The sequence below is a fragment of the Equus caballus genome, chromosome 7 (assembly GCF_041296265.1).
Source record: "Equus caballus isolate H_3958 breed thoroughbred chromosome 7, TB-T2T, whole genome shotgun sequence".
Lineage (NCBI taxonomy): Eukaryota > Metazoa > Chordata > Mammalia > Perissodactyla > Equidae > Equus > Equus caballus.
Genome location: NC_091690.1, coordinates 60,336,283 through 60,349,679, shown reverse-complemented (window position 1 = coordinate 60,349,679; position 13,397 = coordinate 60,336,283). Strand labels below are relative to the sequence as shown.

The window sequence follows — 13,397 nt, the reverse complement described above, 5'->3', positions numbered from 1 at the left end:
AAAAGCCAGGAACAGGGGAGTACAGATTTGTTCAAGACCTTAGGACTGTCAAGGAAGCAGTCCAGGACATACCTCCTGCGGTACCTGATACTTATACCCTGCTGGCTAATCTCCCTGGGGACAGCATGTTTTAGACAGTGCTAGATTTAAAAGATGCTTTGTTCAGCCTATTGGACCCTGAGTCCCAGGAGACTTTAGCCTTTGAATGGGAAGACCCAGATTCCCACCAGAAACAATAGTACTGCTGGACTGTCTTACCCCAAGGATTTAAAAACTCCCCTACAATCTTCAGGGAAATCTTGGGCTGAAATTTAAGAAAATTAAAATTAAAACAGAACACTATGTTTCGGTATATGGACCGTATCCTAATAGCCAGTCCTTCTAAGGAAATCTCTGATGAGAACACTGTAACCATGTTAAACTTCTTAGCCAGTAAGGGATATAAAGTGTCTAAGAGCAAAGTACAGACATCTAAAAGAACTGTAAAGTATTTCAGGTTTATTATTTCAAAAGGGAAGCACAGCGTTCCTCAAGAGAGGAATATGGTAATATATCAACTTGCTCCACCAAGAATGCATAGGCAGCTATAAGGATTCTTGGGGATGTCAGGTTTTTGCCACATGTGGATCCCTAATTTTGAGTTGACTGCTAAGCCTCTCTATGACAAATTACAGGGGCCTGAAATGGACCCCTTTGAACAGGACAAGCTGTGTGACTAAACATTCAATAAGCTTAAGAACTTACTAATGAAAGTGCCTTCACTGGCATATCAGACCTGAACAAACTATTTGACCTATACATTCATAAAAGACAAGGAATAACTCTAGAAATATTAACCCAAATATTGGGACCCTTAAAAAAACTGGTAGCCTATTTCTCAAAGCAACTAGACAGCTTGACAAAAGGATGGCCCCCAGGCTTGCCAACTGCCTCTTAATCAAGAAAGAAAAAATTGACTATGGGTCAACCTATGACAGTGTAGACCTCCCACCAAGTCTCTAACCTACTAGAGATTAAGGGACATCTTTGGCTATCCCAAAATAGAACACTACAATATCAAGCTATGCTGCTAGATTCTCCTCAGATTTCTTTAAAACCCTGTCACACCCTAAACCCAGCTACCTATTCCTTGATTCTGATAGGCCTAGCAGTGGCAGGGATAATCACCCTAATTGGGTCATTGGTGGCATTAGCAGGAGGTACCATTTATAATGCAGTCACTATCAAAGAAGTCACTGCCACCATGGCCATGATGGCTAGTGAATCAGGTTCAGATTTTAAAATATTACAAAAGCCCATTAACTTTTTAGACCTTTTGGCAAACCAGGGTGGAGCCTGTGCCTTAACTAATACGTTTTGTTGTTTCTACATCAGTGCTAGCAGCAATATAAAAGAGAAGCAGCTTACTGAAAAAGGCCACTTGGCTAACAAAAAGGAACGAACCAGGCCTCACAGAACAAATCTGAAATGGAGTCAAACAAGCCTTTCCCAGTTTAACTTGGTTCCTTCCACTCTTGGGCCCCTTGGTAACTATCCTTCTCCTCTTGCTCTTTGGACCCTGCATTCTTAATTGTCTGGCACAATTTATAACTGAATGTATTAAAGCCATAAAATTATAGGCGGTTGTAACTCAAGGATACAAACAGCTCAGAGCCATGCCTGGTACCCACAGACTTACCTTAGATAGCGGGGTGAAAATTCTGCTTCTCTACCCTCCCCTATGACAACAGCCATGCTTACCAGGAAGTAGTTACACAAGATGGACCTTCACTCCATGCTCCTCAAAACTAGAGGAGGGATTTTGCCACCTGCCATGAACTCTAACCTATTATTCTCTTGCCCTGTCTGACCTACTTCTCTTGTCTTGTCGAAAGGGTGCAGATGTTCCTTTCTCTAACAACTCCGGGGTCTTGAGGTTGTCAGTTTCAGCTGTGTTTCAGGAAGAAGATCTAAACGCCAACCACCCTGGACCCAACCAAATTTCATAGCTTTGTGAAATTATTCTCTACGGTCTCCTTTTGTTTGCTGCATGGCAATTAAATTCTGCTTTATGTGACAACTACTTTCGGCGTAGGTTTTGATTTTAACTCACCAAGGAGGGGCCTCACTTTGGTCGGGTAATAAATCCACTGATTCAAATGCTAATCTTATCTGGAAACACTCTGACAGACACACCCAGAAATAATGTTTAATCTGGACACCCTGTGGCTGGTCAAGTTAACAGATAAATTTACTGTCACATCTGGTTACCTTTGTGATTGGTAATTTGATCATATTTATTCTTATATCCTGCCATAAAGTTAGTGTGACAAAATAGATTCACGGCAAATAATGCAAAGATATGGATCTTGAAACCTTAAAACATATTATTAGTGAACGAAATTAAACTACCTTTCCAATAATTGAGTCCTTGATTTGGCGCTCTTGAAATTATTCAGCAAAGCTTTAAATTGACTGCATTGAAACTGAAATGAATAGATTTTAATAGACGTCTAGTAAAGAAAAACAGGGACTTGCTAAAAAAGTAATACCTTATTAGCATGGCAGTCAGTGACATTCCTTTAGCTCTAATAACCAGAACTATGAAACTGAAAAATTGCAACGTTTCACCAAATTTAAAGACGTGTAAGTGATAACCAAAAGAGATCTTGACTAAAGAATGGGGTATTGCTCATTCATGCTTCTTTGATGAGGCAACATGAGTTCCTTGGCCTCTCATTGGAGCTGTACTCCCGTCCTTCTGTGGTTTGTGTATAGCCAGACACTACTCATTTCCCCACAGGGGACCCACTGTTTCTTCTTAGTTCCAGTTCTTACCTACTCCCCACTCCTCCCTCCACCAAATCCCACTAGCACCATCTGCCTTGAAGCCCTTCAGAACCACTTCCATTGTGGCTTATTTCTGTTCATATCAGTCACCTCCTGGAGCTCAGGACTTCCAGATCATTTGCTCTCTCCTGGACTCTCAACCGCTTATAGTTCTGTATTCCTTAATCTGATCCCACTTCTTACCTAGGCTTCAACATTTGAAACCCCTCCAGTACATCCTCAAGAACTCATATCCATTCTGTCATCAGCAAAATGTTCTACCTCCATAAAATTGTCTCTGAACAGTCTCTACACCTCCTAAAAATTGACTTTCACTAGAGATCCTGCTTTCCTCATGGCTCTCTAATATACCAGTAAGAAATTAATAAATGATGAGTAGTTGAGAGACAAGATCACTCCACTGGCAGACTTCCAGAAAGGTTTACTTCAACCTCCAGGCAAATGGGCTTTGGTGGCCATGCAATCATCATAGGAGACACTATGTAACTCTCCTATGTATTTTATGCTGCAACTCTAACAGAATACATTACAGAGAATCTGTGAGTTATAACCTCATGTCTCTTCCCAGGGAGACCGTGATCAAGAAAAGGGTCTTTGGCGTGGTCCAAAGACCCACATGTGTACTTACTTCCAGAGGTTTGAATGCTGACCCTTCAATCTCCCACCTGTATGACTCTGTATGATTCCTAACCCTTTACAGTCTGAATTGTCTTATTTTCATAATCCAGAAGATAATATATTTGAGACTCTGTGAGAATTCATTGAGATAATTTACATGAAAATAAGAATGAAAAATGTATGCTCAAAAATGAGCTTTTTTCTTCTCTTTTGGATTTGGCCTGTTAAGAAAGATTTAAAAGAAGACCACTTAGACAACTTGATAAACAACCTTTGGAGTTTCAGAATGAATGCATGAGAAATCTAAAATGAATAGGCTGTGACTATTGTCCTAGTATCAGAGTGAAAAGTGGTATCTACATTGGGAAGCAGCTCAGTTTCCACTGATGACAGGGGAAAGATGCATCTCGTCAAAGACCCAACAAGAATTGTGCAGTGGGGAGCCAACCTGGAGGTTGTTTTAAAATCGACTCTGTCCAAGAGTCAGCCTCATTATAAATGTGTTTATTAGATCCAGAAAGAAAAGAGTGGGAATCAAGAACGGACAGCCAAGATGAAGACCTTGTTGACATCAAGGTATGAAAATCAGATATTCCCAATTGGGGAATCTCCAAGGAACCCACAAACGTGCCTCATAAGGGGAAAAGATCATTGACCATCCACCATGCCCAGAGGACACCAGCTCCAGATCATAACCACACAATTGAAACATTTCCTGAATCTGACCTCTTTGTTCTCTCCCTACACTGATCCTGGACCTCAAAAATTAGAGCTAGTGAAAAAAAGCCCATCATGTTTCAGAACCCGTAACTGGCTTCCCAACATGATATAGGTGCAAGTTAGAGGAGAGGAAAACTTTAGGGTCAAATAAATTATATGGTTTTATTTTTTCAGACTGGACATTTCAATTACTACACTGAAATTGTTCTTGGAACTAAAGTGATGGTTTATTATCTGCACATGACTGGAATAGTCTTAAGACATGATCTAGTTTTCAGGTGGAGCAGGGAAGAAACAGCTTCAAAGTAGTTGTATGAATCGATATCGGTTGGGGGCGGGAGGGCCACAGTTGTTTCGTTTGGCATCCTGTCTCAGACTAGATAGATACTGAGCAATTCCATTTCCTCTTCCAGGGAATGCAGGAAAGGTAACTTCTCAGCTTCTGTATTCAGGTTGGGGTCATGTGAATGGGATCTGGCCAATAAAATGTAGATGGAGATGTACTACTATGCAGGCCTGGTTATAAACCCTCCCAACAATTCCCTATCTAATTTTCCCCTGACCTTATGCCTAGAAGTGAGGGCCCCTGAGATTATGCATGAGGGGAAATCCATATGCCTGAGTTACTGCTTGGAAGCCAGCACTACATCAAAGTCCCCAGCAAATCAACTGACCCTATGCAGACTGTAACACAAGCAAAAAATGAACTTCTATTGTTTGAATCCATTGTGATTTGGATGTGTTTTCCTCAGCAGCTAGAGTTAATTACTCTGATGAATATACAGCCTTACACCCTTTCCAGAAAATTCTGACAATATTAGTAATTATATGCATCGTACCCACAACTGATTGCAATTAATCAGTGAGTGGTAATATTAAGTAGAGAATGAGTTCCTTGGAGAATCAAGTATCCAAGAGTCTCTCCCTAAAGCCAAATGAGGCTCACAGAAATCTGTCCTTTAGTGGACAGGGGGTCAGGACTATGTCATGGGGCTGTTGTGTGGGGAGAAGGGTAGTGCATATCTATCTGAGGTCCACAGGAATGGGTAGGACCACCTGAAAATTTAAATGCTTTCCAAACCTAAAACAAGGTCAACTCCTGGGTTCTTAGAGGGAAGAAGAAATTATGATTTCTGGTTGGGTTAATCAGAGAAGACTTTGGTTAAGCACAGATTTGAGCTTGGCCTAGAGAGGTGGGTAGGATCTGATTAGACAGAGAAAAACAGAGACAGTATTCCTGAAGGGAAGTTCAGCCTGGAAAATGGTACAGATCCAGAGATGGGTGGGTTGCTGGGACAGAAAATGGACCAGTCATGCAACATGATGGATTCCTATATCTGGACCATGGATATTAAGACTGAAAAGATGAAAAGGGATACAGGGGAATTTTAAGTAAAGGATTAATAAGATAGCATAACTGACTATTAGACGATTCCCAGGGATGAAAATATTGAGAGCTTACCATATGCCAGTTACTGTACTAGTGTTTTATATTTCATTTAATTCTTACAATCCAGTGAGGTATGTATTTTTATTAGTCTCATTTTATAGATGAGAAAACTGAGGCAGTGGGAAATAAAGTAACTCAACCTCAGGTCACAAGCCTAGTAAGTGTAACATCCAGAATTCAGACTCAAGTAGTTTGACTCTCATAAATGCTCTTAACCACTATACTATATTTTAAATAAAAGAGTGAAGGCTGGAGGCAGTAAGGAGTAGTGAAAAGAGCTTTCACATTGAAATCATAATCTTGGCTTAAATCCTTTCTCCGTCATATGAAGTCTTGGGCACATGAAACTTTCTGAGCGTAACTATCTTTGTTTCTTTGGAAAAAATGAAGATAATACCACCTAGCTTTATTTTTTTATTTTCAATGAAAGAGATCTCAGGTGTGAGAGAGAACTTGTATAGTGCATAGAATGCAGTAGGTGGCTCAATCCAAAGGAGTTCTTATAATAGTGCAACATCATATGTGGGATGTAGAGAAGATTATGTATTTAAATTTTAGATATTTTTATCTTGTAATTAGATGACAGAGATGGACATGGCTAGAAAGTGCCTAGCAGATACTTGGTATTTAAAGACAGTTTAATCTGATTCTGATTTGAGGATAACAGTGGGGCATTCAAGTGCCACTGCCTGATGGCATTTACGAATATAGGTTGGAGCATGGGATAAAGTTGAGTGTTGAAACAACAGCCAACTATACAACGTGCTAATTGAGTTTTTAGCAGTGGATGAGATTAGTGAGAAAGAAGTGTAAAGTGGGAACAGTGCTCTAGTGGCTGTTACGTTGTGGGAGATGAAATGGATCCAGGAAGGAATGGTCAGAGAAATACTAACTGTGTTTTGGTAACTTTAAATAAAAAGGAGTTTGCACTTCCTCAAAATAAATGGGCTAATAGAATTATCTCTATAGCTAGTATCATGGATAAAAAGATTGCTGAAGATAAAATATTTGTCACAGACAATCCACAATGTGGATTCACAAAGTGAATAATATTTCCTAATTGTCCTTCTAAATAAAAAGTTGCCTTCCTCTTTCCTTCAAAATAATTGGTAAATTAGAAGTGTTATTATTTATTCTTACATATTATCAGGCAGACATCTTAAATGGCTTCTTCCATTTCCATTGGACTTTCTTTTTTTCAGAATAGCAAAAAGAAAAATAATCCTTTCCCAGGGAGAGTTTAAGACTACCTTGTCTTTCAATTTCTAGTTTCTATTGTATTTTTTTCAAAGTAATCTTTCTGCTGTTTATTCAACAACCAAACAGTTATCGAGAACCTACTAGATGGAAGGCACTGTGTTAGGCACCTTGGGGATTACAAAAATAAATTTAAAAACAACCACTGTCTTTAAGGCCTGTGTATTTCATGGGGAAGAAAGATATTAATACAGAAACTATGCGTACAAATCACCACAAAACAAGCCTTAATATTCATCTCAGGTGAAAAAAATCTTTAAAGGGTCTAATGACGTAGATCTAGGCAGTGAAAATGTGTAGGATTGGGACAGGCAGAAATGAGAAGTGAGGAAGAGAGAGCATTGACTAAAAAATTGAGTAATTATAGAGAATCGAATTTTGAGATTTTATTGTTCTTGTTTGCATGAAGGTAAAGTATAATTTTGGTGTGTTGCATTAACAAATATCAAAGAACTTACACGTCTGTCTTCTTTTGGATTTTTTATTTGGCTATATTGAGCACTCTAGCTTCAGTAAAAATTTTAAGGCAACAAGTTGTAACTTCCCAGAATCATCCTACTGTTTGGAATACACTACTCAGGTATAATTCTCAAGTTCATACAAGTATAAAAAGGAAATTATCTTTGATCTGCCCAATCGGTCACCTGCTTATAAGGCAGGAAATGATCCTTTTATTGCAGATCCATTGACTGAGTGAACCTAATTCAAGATGGAAGAACTAATTTAGTTACTAGCAGTTTATTTATGGTGTTTCAGGATTGCTATCTATTAAATAAATTAAGGTTTTATTGGATGACTAATACACTGCAGGAATAGACCAGTCCTCAGAATTTTGGAGCAAAACTTCCTTCTCTTTGAAGAGACTCACAGATTTTTTAAGAGCTTGTTACCAAGGGAATATAACAGAGGGATAGTAGCCCACTGTACAGAATTTGCTAATCGTAGCTGAAGCTTCCTTCACGGAGTAACAACTTACTATCATAACCGTCATTTCTTCGGAGAAAAACTTAGAGAAACTTATCTCCACCATGTTTTGCCTTATCATTCCTATAATTGTTTGTAATACGTGCTGTCAAGGAGGAACAATGATTTATTGGATAAGAGATTCAGGCTCTACTTCATTTAAAAAAAAAAGAGGGCATCCCCATGAGATTTAGTCATATTTTAATAATAATAATAATAATAATAATAATAATAATGGAGGTTATTGAATACTAATGATGTGGCAGATTCTGAGCTAAACAGTTTATCACATATCTCAAGCTTGGAGGCATGATGGTATAATGCAAAGAGCTCATGTTTTAGAGTCAGGTAGCTTTGAGCTCATAACTGACCCTTTACCCAACATTCTGGGTGCCTTAAACAAGCTGCACATCCTCTTTGAGTCTCATTCTCTTATCTTTAAGAAAGCTACAATAATATCTATCAGATATTATATATGTAAAACCTCTTCTATAGTACTCGACACATAGTAGACGCTCAATAAATTCATAAGCCCAACAGGAGGCACAGAAAATTTATCCATGCTTTGAATAATATTGCCCTGATATTTCTCACCATATGGCCTTAGTTTGGCCAATAAATTTAGTTAGGCAGAGGTCAGACTATAAATGACTTTTAATATACAAAAAGCTAGATTTAGGTACACATTAGTGTTGAATCAAAAGACAAATTATTGTCAATACAACGCCATGGTTGTAAGTGAAAAAACAAGTCAGGTGACCTGTTGCTTGTCTTCGGATCCTCATAGTAGCCTTATATGTGTGAATCAACTTCTTTCCCCAGGCCTGTCCATTTCCTGACCCTCCCTCATATGTAGATTGAAGATCACTATTAACACTATTTTTTTAGCTCCTCTGATGTTCCAGACACTCATAAGACATATCACAACCTTTCTCGCCACACATGATCAAAGCTTTGAAGTCAATGACAGTTTTCATAGAAGTTTTTTGATAGCCACCCTATGATGAGCGGTTAATAGGTTGTCTCCCTTTTATTGAGATTTGCATGCAATTAGCGCTAACATTTTATGGGTATCTCTGAATGTTTTTGCTTTTGATCTGGATTCTATTTGAACATGTTTAAAATCTTTCAATAATGTTTTATAATGTTCTGTGTAGAGGGAGACCTGGTACATCATTCATTAGATATGTAGTTTTAAATTTTTTCTAATTACTTTTTGCTGGTATATAAAATGCAAATTAATATTTGTATGCTAAATTTAACAAACTCCCTTGTTAATTCTTATAGTTTATCTGGAGAATCTTTTGGATTTTCCACGTCTAAAATCATGTTATCCACAAATAACGACAGTTATTTCTTCCTTTCCAATATTCATGTCATTTTTTTCTAACTAGGATCTCCAGTACAACGTTAAATAGAAGAGGAGAAAGTGGGCATCTTAATCTTGTTCCTGATCTCATAGTGCAAACTTCAAAGATTTTACCCTTAATCAAGAGGCATTCAATGAGGGTTTTATAGATGTTCTTTATCAGATTAAAGAAATTTCTTTCTACTTCTAGTATGCTGAGCATTTATAATGTGAAGGATGTTGAATGGTATCAAATGTTTTTCTCTGCAACCATTGAGATAATCATATGATTTTCTCCTTTACTTTCTTTTTTTTTTAAGATTTTATTTTTCCTTTTTCACCCCAAAGCCCCCTGGGACATAGTTGTATATTTTTAGTTGTGGGTCCTTCTAGTTGTGGCATGTGGGATGCCGCCTCAGCATGGCTTGATGAGCTGTGCCATGTCTGTGCCCAGGATTAGGAAACTGCGTAACCCTGGGCCACTGAAGCTAGCACGTGAATTTAACCACTCAGCCACGGGGCCAGCCTCCTCCTTTACTTTCTTAATAGAGTGGATTATATTGATGTTTGAATATTGAAATGATCTGAAATAAACCCACCTTGATCTCACTTGATTTAGTTATCAGCTAACATAATTTGGGATTTTTGCATCTATGTTTATGAAAGATATTAACCTGCAATATTTCTTTCTTATAATGTGCTTATCAGGTTTTGTTATCAATGAAAACAGCAGAGAGTTAGCCATTGATGATTAAGTAGCTAGGAAGTAAAGTTTTTTTCCTTTTTGTAATTACTGGTTATAGCTTTTAGCTGTTTAATCCCCTCATTGTTAACTGTGCTGCTTAGGCAATATGCTGTCTGACTCCCACTAGGCTCCTATAGACAACATCTCCCTGGAGCCTGGGTCACCATGGTAATGGGTGTGTGAGCTGTTTGTCAGGAATTAGAACTCCTTGTCCACTTCGGGCCGGTTGAGACCACCAATTCATCAGCTGGGACAGAGGAGAAGTCCAAAAGGCGACCTTTTGATGTCAAGAGGCTAAAAACTCCACCCTCAGATTATGCTAACGCTGACATTTTGTGAACATCGGTCCTACAAAGAGGCATGCAGTCTGACTGCGCTTGCGCAGATCATCAATTACCTTACCCCTCCTCACCTCCAATCACCCACCTCCACATTTCAGACCACCTTGCCCCCATCCCATAAATATCCCTGAGTGCCTATTTTCATAGAAGCAAATTTGAGGCTCATGCTCTCACTTCCTCAAGTGGGTGCTTTGTGAGTAAACCCTCTCTCTGCTGTAATCTCATCGTCTCAGTGTTTGGCTTTCTGGGCGGCGGCCAAAAACGAACCTGGTTTGGTAACATCAAGATTAGACTGGCCTAGTAAAATTGGAAGTGTTCCTTCTTATTCTATTCTCTGACAGAGTTTAGGTGAGATTGGTGTTATTTTTTCCTTAAATGTTTGGAATAATTAGTCACTAAACTTATCTGTGCCTGGAGTTTCCTTTGTGGGAAAGTTTTGATTTTCAGACACATTTCTCCACTCAATATAGACTATTCAATTTTTATAATACATCTTGTGCATGTTTTTAATAAATTGCGCTTTAAAGGAAATTGCTCATTTTATCAAAATTTTACAATTTGATGGCAAATGTTTTTCATTATTTGGAACTCTATTTTAATTTCTTTAGAATCTAATAATAATGCCCTCACTTTCATTCCTGATGTTATTTGTGCTCACATTTAATCTTTATAACAACCCTATGTAGTAGGTATTACTATTTTCTCACTTTTACAAAGGAACAAGTGAATCTCCAAGAGCTAAGAAGATGCCCAAGTTTACTTTGCTGGTCAGCAAGGAGCCAGGACTCAAACCAAGGTCTGCAACCTCAAAAGCCCATATTCTTTACAACATCTCATATTCATTTCAAACATACCTTGTAGCCATGGCTATGCTGGTTTCAGTCCTTCCAGAAAAAAAAAAAAAATGCACGTGGGAGTGGGGGTTTTGTCCTAGAAAAAGAGAAAATAGAACAGGAAAAAGATAAGTGTACTTCCCCCAGTCTCTAAACACTTACACATTTGACATCAGTACTGTTTGAATCATTTTCCACTGAAAATGTGCCTTTATATGCTGTTCAATTTCTCTGAAGAGCTCTTCCCGTCCCTTCAGAAAACTTTGAATTATCCTTTAAGTAGCAGCTTCTATTCGGTGAAGGATTCCTTCTATTCTGTTCTATTCTACATCTTCGATCCCATGAAGATTGCCTGAACTCTCCCAACATAATAGATGTCTCTGTTGTATTACCACTGCAGTTATTTTTAAAAACCCTCTATTATAACTCATATACTTACATACAGCATTGTGAATATGTTTATAAACGTCTGTCTCTCCCACTGAATTATCAATCTCTTGAGGATAATAGGAACCACGTCTCCTGCTTCTTTCTATCCTCAGTGTTCAACATAATTACAAAGGAGGTGCATAGTGAAAACATGATTGTTATGTTCTACGACTAATTATTTTTACATGCTTTTCTTACCTCCCCTAAGAACTTTTCCCTGAAGGAATTTAGCACAGCAGAACGTTGCTTGGCTTGCCCTGAATGTGCTCTCTACATGTGGAATTTCCCAAAAGAAAGAATGGTCTAAACTATTTCCATCATTTGAGGCTCCAACTCTAATGATTTTAAATGAAGAAATGCTGACACATGGCTACAAAATTTGAAGCATAGTTTAAGTGATTACATTAACTAATTAATGCTTAAGCATATACATTCACAGACTCAGTAGCTGTCTATATTATCTCAATGAGAGATAACATCAAAATCTAAATTTGATCTAAATTTGAAGCTTTTACTAAATATGAGACAAAATAAATATTTGTCTTGCTCCCCTTCTCACTACTCCTTTCAACTTAGAGCTGCAATATGGGGCAAAGCCACTAGGTGGAACCCAATAAAACCAAGGGCTACTAATCACTTTAACCTATAGATGCTGATACTGGAAAGAACCAAGGAAAGCAACAAACCAACCCCTTCATTTTCACAGAAGAGGAATCTGAGGGCCAGTGAAGGAAGGGACCAGCCCAGGTCACACGCTAAATTAGTAGCAAACCCAAAATCAGCAGCCAGAGTCTGTGCAGCCACAGTAATTGTTTTGCTTCCAGGGTTATGAGTGGACGAGAGGTACAGCTTAAATAAAAACAGGAGAAATGCCCGATCAATCTCCTCTATGGTGAGACAAAGCTGTATCGGCATAACATTAATTATTTTGTGTTCTAGAGTCACATACTCTCAGCCAGAGGAAGTGGGCTTCACGGTCAGTACCTGCAACAGCGTGCACTAGAAGGAAGGTATCCAGGCTTCCTCTTACTAGATTACCAAAGAGGCCTATCTCGCTGGTCTGAATCAACTTCAGAAAGGGGTTTGGGAAGACTGAGTGGAAAGGACTGACTGTACCTTTTCCGCTGATAAATTGTGTGGTCTCAGAGGCAAGTTTCTGGCCCACAGTTTCCATGGGGTAAAATGATGCGGTCTGCTTTGCCCAATGGGCACAATCAGAATAAGGAGTGACGAGGATACGAGATCAGATGATTGCGGGACAAAACTGATCATGACAGGTTATCACTGGTACCTCCTCCACCCCTTCAGTTCCATCAGGCCCCTTTTCCCACAGTGTCCTCCTTCTGCCATGCCTCTGTCCTAGAATGGAATATGGCAAATAAACTACAATTACATACAGTGATCTGAAAAAAGGAAAGAATATAACAGGTAGGGATGGTTACAATATTAGGAATAATATGTGAAATGTCTAGCACAATCTTTGGCATATAAACAGCTGTGTTCAAAGAATGGTCACTATGTCACTGCTGCTGCTTTCCTCCCAGATATATTTACATTTAAAGGAAAACTAAAGTGGAAATATCTCTTTATAGCTGAAGAGACCTGGTCTTCTGACCGAGCTTTTGTGTCAATTAAATATTTATATATAATGTGTAGCAGCCACTCTAATTAGAGGTGCTGCATATATAAGGATTAATTAGGTTTCTGGTATTTTCATTTTTTAAATTTGTAAATTGAAATTAAAAAGTAAATCAGTTAAACAAAGAAACATCCACTAATATTTACAGGAAAGATAACATCCAAAGGAGTTGGAGATTTCACACTTTGTTAGTGTCATTCTGTATTGTTAAACAGCATTTGAGAA

At 38.4% G+C, this 13,397-nt stretch overlaps 1 long non-coding RNA gene across 1 annotated transcript in view; it reads right to left on the bottom strand.

Annotated features, from left to right (window-relative positions):
• LOC138925023 (uncharacterized) overlaps nt 1-12,789 on the bottom strand; it is a 29,363-nt gene extending 16,574 nt beyond the window's left edge. Inside the window, exons 1-2 of the long non-coding RNA XR_011440654.1 lie at nt 12,650-12,789; nt 11,126-11,201 (exon numbers count right to left, since the gene is read on the bottom strand). This is a non-coding gene — a long non-coding RNA (uncharacterized lncRNA). The remainder of the gene's footprint in view (nt 1-11,125; nt 11,202-12,649) is intronic.
• Nucleotides 12,790-13,397: the final 608 nt, after the last annotated feature.